Below are 10837 nucleotides of genomic sequence, written 5' to 3' on the forward strand. Positions count from 1 at the left end.
TAAATCAATTGGCTCTGCTTCTACCTGTGAGTGAAAGTCTTCTTTCAGAAGAGAATTAATTCTTCAGCTTGCTAAAAGCTCTAGAATATTATAAATTATTGCCCTGACCAAAGCAAGCTGGGTCCCTGTGTTAGTCCAGATCCTTTGAGAAATAGATGCTAAGACAGCATTATACATGTAAGAGATTTCTTAGGGAAATGCTTGTGAGACAAAATGGGGAAGGAACTAGGAGAGGCTGAGAGAACATTAGACTGTGGTGCAGGTGTGACTTTGTGAAGGAGAGAAATAAAGAAGGAAGTTTCGATGTAAGAGTCTTAAACTGCAGTACTGTTCAGATAGAATTCAGCAAGGTGAATGGGGAGCCCACAAGCCAAACCCTCCCATTGGAAGAGTTCCTCATCTCTTAGGAGTAGATCTGCCTTAGGAGGCTTGCTTTGTTCCATCGCTGTCTGGGAGCATCACTGGAAAAGTAGCCTTAGTGCAAAAGTGGTAATGGATTCCAGAGCTGGAGCTGTGGGTCAGTTATGCTCCCTCTGGGGGGATTTTTCATGGTCACTGTCATCTTCCAAGGTGAAACATCTCTCCATTGCCAGGGGACAATTAGACTCATTATTTATATCTATTTGCACCTCACACTTAATGAAATTTGGACAACTAACATTTATGAATCAGTTACTTTCTATCAAGCACTTTTATATATTTAATCCTGTTCACATTTACACTAGATATAAATATGCCCACACTAATGATAAAAAATTGAAGCTTAGGGATTCTGTCCTCCTTGGATAATACCTCTGGCTCTTATCTTTCATTTTTTATTAAAAGTTTTCTGTGAATGGTATTTCTGAGATTGCCCTCTCTTATTATCAAGGAAATGATCTCTGTCAATGTGACAATAGGTGTTAATGGGCACACTCCATTCCCTGACAAAAGGTTCTTTTATGTCTGAGGCTTTTGTACAGGAGAAGCACATCCATGATTATTTGTTCTTTGTTTAATGCTCAGTGTACTGAAAATATAAATGTAATAAACAGAGCATTTAAAACCATTTGTAGATTTAAAAAATGGATTGTATATTTTAAATTCCATTAAAATCTTAAACTGTTATTATGAAATTATTACAACTGATTCATATGCCTTAAACAGAAGGCAAAAGACACAGAAGCACAGTTATCACTAAACTAATTATCTCATTTACATTCCAACCAATTCTGTGACTTAATACATTTTTTGATTAGTTCTCTATTTGTTTGCATAGCTTTTGAGTATCATAGCTATGCTTACTTTGATATCTTTTAAAGATTTTAGTGATGTTACTTTCATATAATTCCAGAGTTGAAATTACCTTATTGACTTACAAGAATAAAGGATACCTTCTCTAAACAGTCAGGTTTTGGATTCTTGGTTGGGACCTGGATCTGCCTTGCTTCTCCCAAGGGGATTCAAAATTGAGCCATTGATCTTCAAATGGAGCTTCTTTTTGTAATGTCATTCACTGTTAGGTCAATTATACTTTTTTTTCAAGTTTATGCCTTTGACATAGGTTTTAGTTGTTTGCAACCTGCTACCTCCTTTGTTTCATCATTATGATATGTTGATTTTATTAAAAATATATGTGTGACTTATCAGTTTTTGTGCCATTTAGATTCTTTACATTTCATAGGATATTAAGGATTGAGTGAGCTGACCCAGCCCTTGTTTATAGTATATTTATTTTATTAATCACCTTAGAACACATGGCTGAAGTCTATTTTGTCATTTGCCTGATTTTCTTGAATGCCCCTTTTTTTTTCTTCAACTCCTTGTGATGTATGACCAACAGACCTGATCAGTCCTTTCCATTCTTGGTAATCCCTACACTTTCCAAGACTATTTCATTTATTCACTATTACTTTTACTTCCCTGTGTGAACAAAGAACGTTGTCTGCTGTTTCTTTTCTTTTTTTTGATCCATGGGTACTTTATTAGAGAAGAAATTAACCATTCATACTAGAGACTACAGAAGGAAATTAACTTAATCTTGCAATTCTAGAACAACCTTCACAATAAGGAATTCTTAAGTTTTCATAGAGTGAGGGGGAAAAAAAGGAGAGAGAGAAAATCATTTAGAACAGTGTTTCCCAAATTTGGCTACTTTCACAGATATATTCTTGGAAGTGGGGGATACAAGTTTTCTATGTAACATCTAAAATTTTATGTTTTACTTTTGTTTATAATCTAAACAAATTAATACACACTTGTTCAGGATTCCCTGGACAACCGTCTTACATAACAGAGTGTTGCCACGTGATGGTAGCATCTGCATTTACACCTCTGATCCCTGTGGCACAAAATGAAGACCAACCGTGCTTAACTTTTCAGTGGCGTCTCTCAGACTGGGTGCTCAGACCCTACACAGAATTGTTGAATATTTCCTATGAGATCTATGAGTTGTCACGCTTCAGAACACTGGTTCACAGCAGTGATTCTCAAAGTAGGAGGGGGTAGGAGGTGGGGTGGGGATGGTGGCTAGGGAGACATCCTCTGAAAAAGCATATTCAAAATATCTATTGATTTCTTAAGACAAATTCTATAAAGTGAAACTCAACAAAATAATCTTTAGACAGTAGCAGAAAACCAACTATAGATTCAACCCAGGGGGTCTGGGATATACTTGGTTGAGAAACACTGGTGTTGAAGTAGAGGAGCCCCAGCATGTGGAGAACACATAGGAAGGAACACGTGCCAAAGACAAGGAACATCTTTTGGGTCAGTGAGTGAATCCTAAGCATATCTTGTCTTGGTCTTTTGGAACCCAAAGGGCCAATCCACAAGAAACCTGAGACATCCATCGAACTTCTCAGACCTGTTGTTTTGGGCAAGTTGGTCCACTTTTAATACTGAGTCAAAAGGAAAAAAAGCTGTTTTTGCCCTCCACTTTATTTGCATTAACATATTTCAAAATTTTAAGTAAACAGTTGCTGTAGCTGGGTAAACGTAGCCCCAGGTCCATCCACCAGGAAGTGCTGTCATTATCTGCAACGCCATCCAGCTCTCAAGGGGGATATCAGCCTGGGGTCTGCTCTATAATTATTGCAGAGCTCCAATTTGCTTTAGCCGTGTCAACAGCTCCCCTTTCTCATGCATATTTACTAGATCACTGCATCCACCTATGCACTCTTTACCGATGAAGACCCGAGGTACCATTCTGGCTCCTGTGAGCTGTTGTAAATAATCTTGAATCTCGTTGGTGTCATCGTGGGCTGTGATATCGACAAATTCCAAAAGCCCTTGTTTGAAGGCCAATTGGCTGAGGAGCTCCTGGGCCCTTCTGCAGTAGGGGCAGGTGGGCTTGATGAGCACAACCACCTTCCCAGGCTGGATTTTGCTGTTCACAAACGCTTGAGCCATGCTGACAGGTTGTTGTCTCCTGGGGAGGAAACCTCAATTGCAGGTATTGCTCGGGAGTAAAGCCTGCCATTTCAGTAAACAAAGAATGTTGAGGCCATAGCTATCAGCCAATGCAGGTGTGCACCTTGAGAGGATTCAGAATGGAGACAGACAGAATATTGATCCTAGATAGTTAAAATGCATATCAAAGGAATGATTTCAATAAGCCCACACTCTTGCATTTTCCTATATGTAGAAAAGTAGTAAAATCATTAAGTTGAGATGTCTGTTTTTGTGATTAGCAGTAATCATTTGATGTTTGACTACATTTTTTTTTTTCCTGCAAAAACTCCTATATATCCTGGTTCCTCCCTTACCTCTTTGGAACAGTTCCTCAGAGCTATCTGAGAGGCTGTATCCTGGGTTACAGTCCTCAGTAAGGACTGAATAAAACATAATTCTCAACTTTTTGGCTGAGAATTTTTTGAGAAATTTTTCAGCTGACACCTGGGTGTGTAAAGAGAAGCAAGTACAAGTCTATAATTTAGAAACATATAATTAACAGAATACATCAAATGTGCATATACACACACATGACTTTCTTTATTAAAATAGTCATCCAAACTTATTTGCCTTTTTTTCTACAACCATTTATCTGTACAATTTATATTAACGTTTCTCATTTGAAACTCACCATGTACTAATGTACTAATGTCATTTTACAGATTCATCTTGTCCCAGAACTTATACTAGAAGGTATATTAGTTATTACTTGGCCAGAGGAAAAACAACTGGGGGTGGCCAAAAGAACCAAATGATTTCTGTAAATACTTTCCCCAGCATTAAATCTAAAACCTACTTAATTAAGGAGCATCAATTTCTTCTAAACAATTACATATACAAGCAGTCCCTGACTTTCAGAGATTTGACATTCTTAAAACCTACATTTTTATACATCAAACATGGAAAAATCGTTCATATGCTGAATTTGGACATTTATATGGCAGCTGGAAAAAGAACATTTTGAGGTGTTATGAGGTGCCACTGCTTGCCAAGCAAGTTTGGTCTTTAAGAATTGTTATCTTGTCCAAATAGTAGTGTTTACATTATTGTTTGAATTTTAAATTTCATTTACCTTTCTTTAGGTTGGAAAAAGGAAAAAATAAAATTGCTAATGATAGTCCTCATGAGAACAGGCCTCATATGTGGACTATAATTGGCAGAAGGCTGTTGAGAGAACAGCAAATCTGTAGCTTCACTGAAAGCTCAGTGGACCTAAATTAAGAAAGAAAAGGATGATGGAAAAACATGAGCAAAATGCCAGAAATATATTGTCAAATACTCTGAATAAAGTAGATATTTAACTGGGGATTTCATAAATTTTTTTAGCTCTTTGGGACTGGAATCACTCTTTTAACATGGGAACTGGTGATTGGACTTTCATATACCTTTTTAAAGATGCTTTTAGCATATTATTTCTGAAAGCAAGGAATTGCCCATACCTGAAAGGGAACTTATAAGCTAGTGGTCCCAAGAAAATAAACATTTTATCACATTTTCTGGCACATAGAAAGTGCTCAGTTAATGTTTATTGGAAAAACAAATGCATGAGGTTGCACCATCATTTCTCCTACAAAACACTACAAGTTAAAAATCAAGTAACCAACTAAATTGGGAACCTCATTTTCTTGCTTTCTAACCCAGAGAGTCTGAGCCTGTTGCCTAGCAGTTTTAGTTTTGACTTAACCACATCACAGGGCCTCAGCTCTCCTCTTAACTATTATTTGTCAGGACAGCTACAGTCAGGCTACATCTTTTCCTATATTGACTCTCATCATGTATTCAGCTTGCATTTGAAAAGTATAAACAATGACATAAATAACCAGGTATTTCTCCCCTTTAGGAGAGAATCTGAATAAGCCTCTAACCTTACTTGTCATTTTAGTCATGGAGTTGGGAAGTCATATTCTTTAAGACATAAGTTTTCTGTTAGTTAACATAGTTTGAGGTAAATAACCAGAGGCAATAGGAAACAATTTAGAAAGATTAGGTTCTTAGGGAGCCCTTCTCTTTGGAGGACTCTCAGAAGAGGATAAAAGCCATCCTTATCATTTTCCTTTTTCTTATTTTGTTAGAAATTTTTACATATTTTGATTAGTCACACTCAGAGATGACATACACTCCTGATTTTTTATTAGTACCAGTAGTGGAAACATGAGATCTTAAATTCTTGTATTTTCACAGTGGAAACAAATTTAAGCAATGCTTGTTACAAATATATTTATAGAGGGGCAGTACTTTAATGGAATTACATTGTGTTTGTATCCAGTGACAAATTATTTTCACCTCTTCATTTCTTTTTTTCTTTGTTTTTTCCAGGAAATAACTTTCTGTGAAATGATTTAGGTTGATATATATCAAAGTATCAACAAGTCCATCTACTCTTCAAGCCCTGTGTTACCTAAAGACAATTCCTTAGCGATGAGAGCTGGAGGAGAAAGAAATTATTTAGTGTGTTGGCAGAAACTTAGTCATAATTGAACTATTTGGTGATTGAAACTATCTAGTAAGAAACATGACTCAATTTCTAGACATGTTATAAAGATAGTTTCACTTATTTGCTTGTTCAATTATAAATTATTTTTTATTTAGTTGTGTCACCCACCTATCTACTTATTAATTTTTGTAGAAAATCAAAATTGGATTGTTTGCTTCAAGTATGAAAGTAAGATGAAAAATAAGAACAAATTAGGGAGCAGAAACTGGCCCAGATAGTTTAAGTGGTTTATCTAAAGATGCACAGACATTTCATGGCTGACTTCGGTTTATTTGACTCTCAGGTTGACCCATTATATAATACCACACTACAGAGGCCAGGGTCACAACAATGTGTAGGAGGGTAAAAGGGAGAGTAACATTTTATACTTTGAGTTTTAGTTTCACTAGGAATGTCTCCTCAAGGCAAAACAGAAGAGACATAAATAGCATAAGCTTTGGAGAAGGACAGACCCTGGCTCTGACTGGGTAAACTAAAATTTTAGTCTTTTGGATTTTGCAAGCTGGTAAAATAATTTCTTCTTGAATTTTTTTTTACCATCTGACACCAAAGCCTTTACCCAGTTGATTATTCAGTCTTTGCTTCTTGTTTGAGAATTGTCTCTCGGATACAGAATGGCCTTCCAGCCCATTAGGCAGCACTGGTGTCGCAGCCATACCCTGATCACATGTTTGTAGAACAATGATGCTGAAGTTCCTTCCTGAAATTTTTGAAGAGCTTTGTTTAGTTATTTATTCAACAAATCTTTATGAACACCTACTATTTGCAAGACATTGTACCAACAATTGCAAGTAGAGTATTCTAAATATGAGTGAGACACGATCACTGTACAGGATCACCACACCTAGTACACTTTTTTGTTTTTCACAGTTAATTCCATATTTAACTAGTTGCTGTAAAGTTATTAGTAAAAGAAATAGCGTGATTTGGGGCCAGCAAATGTATTTGAAATAAAGAAAGATAAATTTGAAAAGAATATAGAAACTAGTAATGAAAGTTTTAAATTATTTAAAACAATGATTAAACAGATTAAAACTGTACTGAGTGTGTTTATATTTATCATACAAAATTGGCCATGTCTAAACCACAATATGTTTTATCTGCAATTCAGATTATGTTTATTAGGTGGAGTCTAAGTAGGCAAGTAAAGGGGATCATTTGAAAATTGATGCATGTAATGCCCGAGATGTTTTTATAAAAAGCAGCATCGTTATGGTTTGAAGTCTAAGGTTTCCACAGAAGTAGAGTTTGCAATGAATATTTTTGGTGAAAATGCTATTACAAGTGGAAATCACTTGCTTATTTTAGAGCTTCTTCTTAAAAATGTGTCATTATTAAAGTCTCTTGGTACATATTCAAATATTTAAAGGAAAAAAATAATCTGCAGTGCACCTGACTGTATATAATTGTCCTTGATTCTAATAGCAAAATTAGCAGAATTGCTCTTTAAAGACGTTCACACTATAGTCACTGATCTTCTTGCTATTAATAGTTTTAAGTAGTTATATAGCACTTTTATGGTGGCCTGCTTAAAAATATATATTTGAAAGTTGCATATTTTTTACATTATGAATTAGAAAGACTTGTAGAATTAGATACTCACCTCCATCCTCCCTTAGTCATTATATACCATACAAAGCTCCTTCCTACTATAAAGCTGTAGCAAGTTCTGAGGCTAATATACTCTTGTTTGGGTCAAAGTAAATGTGTAATGACATGCTAGTAGATATATAGTTAAGATTCTGATATATTTTCACTTCTCTCTGGGAAAAAATTATTCTGGTCAAGATGGGTACTTCCACACACCTCCCAATGGCTGGCTAGTTTTCTCATCTCTGTTTTACTTCTGAGTTGAATGATGGTAATATGTGATGGAGGTGCAGCAGGAGCAGGATGGATAACAAATTAGAAGGTGAAGCAGGTGGTAGCCAGAATAACTATGTAAAGTAGGGGTGAGGAGTAGGGAGCATCAGGTGTCACCTCTCAATTTGTCCACAGGACCCTGATAGCAATATGTTCCCATAGCATCTAGTTTTATTATTCAGATATAATTGAGTTATAACAGTATGTAAGTTTAAGGTGTACAACAAGTTAATATGATGCATTTATTTATTGCAAAATGATCACCACCATAGCATTAGTTCATACCTCCAAGCTGTCACATAATTACCATTTCTTTCTTTTTTTTAGTGAAAACATTTAAGACTTACTCTCTTAGCAACTTGCAAGTATATAATACATTATTAAAGATTAAAAAAGATTGTTAACTTTAATCTCCATGCTATACATTAGATCCCCAAAACTTATTCATCTTCTGAATGGAAGTTTGAATCCTTTGATCAATATTATCTCCATTTCCCATATTCCTTAGCCCCTGGTAATCACCACTGTATTTTGTTTCTATGAGTTTGGCTTTTTAAGATTCCACATGTGATACATACAAGTATTTGTCTTTCTCTATCTGACTTAGTTCACTTAGCATAATGCCTTCAAGTTTCATCCATGTTGTGCAAATGGCAGAAATACCTTCTTTCTCATGGCTGAATAATATTCCAGTGGGGTGTGTGTGTGTGTGTGTATTTATTCATATCTTCTTCATTCAGTCATCTACTGATGGATACTTAGGTTTTTTCCATGTCTTGGTTATTTTGCAATGAACATGGGAGTGCAGATATCTGTCCTAGATAGTGATTTCGTTTCCTTTGGATATATACCCAGAAGTGGGGTTGCTGTTATAATGTCCATATTACCCAGTCATCTATAGATTCAATGTAATCCTTATCAAAATGGCATTTTTCACAGAAATAGAAAAAGCAGTCCTAAAATTTGTGAGGAACCCCAAAAGCCAAAGCAATCCCGAGAAAGAACAAAGCCAGAGGCATCACATTTCCTGATTTCAAACCTTATTAAAAATCTATAGTAATCAAAACAGTAACGTACTGGCATAAAAATGGACCCATAGACCAATGGACCATAATCAAGAGTCCAGAAATAAATACCACATGTATGATAAGCTAATATTTGACAAGGCAGTCAAGAATATGCAAGGGGGAAAGAATAGTCTCTTCAATAAATGGTGTCGAAGGAAAACTGGATAACCTATTTTATACCACTCACAAAAAACTAACTTGAAATGGATTAAATAATTAAACATAAAACCTGAAACCATAAAACATATGGGGAAAAACTACTTGGCATTGCTCATTGCAATGATTTTTTTGAATATGACCAAAAGCACAAGCAATAAAGGCAAAAATAAACTAGTGGGACTACATCAAACTAAAAGTTTCTGCACAGCAAAGGAAACACCAACAAAATAAAAAGGCAACCTATGGAAAGGGAAATAAATATTTACAAATTGTATATCTGATAAAGGATTAATATCCACAATATGCAACGAACTTATAAAATTCAATAGCAAAAAACCCAAATAATTTGATTAAAAAATGGTAGAGAATCTGAATAAACATTTTTCCAAAATCAACAGGTATATGAAAAGATACTCAGTATCATTAATCATCTGGAAAATGCAAAAAGCAACCATGATGAGGTATCACCTCACATCTGTTAGAATGGTTATCATAAAAAAGACAAGAGATAACAAGTGTTGGTGAGGATGTGGAGAAAGGGAACATTGGTGGGAATGTAAATTGATGCAGCCACTGTGGGAAATGGTATGGAGTTTCTTCAAAAAAGTTTTAAAAAGCACCCAGTTTTAGTTGCTGTGAAAAGAACAGTAATTTGCAATAACCTTGTATCCCCTAAAATTTTTGTCCTTTAACTTGAAGAGCTCTTATCAAACCATTTCATGCACAGTTCAGATTATCCTGACAGATATGGCACAATGAACTCTATTACCTGGAAGATAATCAAAAGAACTAGAAGACCATCTGGTTATCTCCGTTATTTCAACTAACTAGTTATTTGACAGTTCAGTTCATCAGTCAGAACCATTTGGCCATTAACTAAGTTTACTGCTGTGAGGAAGTCATTCAGCTTCTTTTGGCCTCAGTTTTCTTTTCTGTTAAATGACGGTTTTGTATTTTAGTTCAAATGTTTTTTAAAATACCTTCAAGATCCCAGATTATATGGATGCTTTTTTTCCTTGCAAGTTTCCAAGAACCTTCTCTCATTAGCCCAGATTTGGTGGAGAGTATTGCTGGGTTAGTGGCATTGTATCTTCAGTGATTCTTTTTTAAAATACAGAATTCTAGAGATTCTTAACTGGTAGGTGTAGAGCAAGACTATTTGAAATAGCCCCACTATATTAAGATATATTTAAAAATAGTACTCCAGGTGAGTGTGAGACATATCTGAATTTGGGAAACAACTGAACCATTATAAGTTGTGCCATGCATTTGACAGACCTGAGAGATGTCACAGCAGCCTCTCTGAACTGATAGGGCTGCAGAGAATGCTTTGGAGAGTTATGTGTAATCAGTTCAACTTATCCTAGGGCCCTCAAGTATTCAACTAGTAAATTCACATTATATCATTTTTTAAAAGGCAAGTATATTCCCCACATGACTTAACTAGTTTAAATATCAATCCAGGTTTGAAAAAGGAATCAATTATATGACCATAGCTTTAAGGATGGAGAAATAGAGTGGTAGTTGGCAATTTAACATCTGAGGAGACTAAATGGGTTAGAGCTGATTTAAAATCGGCAAAGGCAGCAGGGACAGATGGCTTCAGCACCACATTTTTTGTGTTTTTAAAGGGAAAAATGTTCTATATCTAAATGAGACATTTTAATTTTCTTTTCAAAATGCAGAGCTACTTCCTACAACATAATGACACATTCCAGAACAGTATAGACGCATTAGTCCCCAAGAAATGAGATTTGTTCTTTATCTGTGGGACAAATACAGACCCAGCAGCCACTAGTCAAACTTTCCCCAAGGTCCCATT

General features: G+C 35.5%; 1 pseudogene across 1 annotated transcript; it reads right to left on the bottom strand.

Moving 5' to 3' along the window:
• Positions 1-1930: 1930 nt before the first annotated feature.
• Positions 1931-3459, bottom strand: LOC309615833 (glutaredoxin-1 pseudogene; annotated as a pseudogene). The gene has a single exon. The product of its transcript is annotated as a glutaredoxin-1 pseudogene (transcript).
• Between the last annotated feature and the right edge of the window lie 7378 nt (positions 3460-10837).

This window comes from Balaenoptera borealis, assembly GCF_965194805.1.
Source record: "Balaenoptera borealis genome assembly, chromosome: 18".
In the NCBI taxonomy this organism is placed as follows: Eukaryota; Metazoa; Chordata; class Mammalia; order Artiodactyla; family Balaenopteridae; genus Balaenoptera; species Balaenoptera borealis.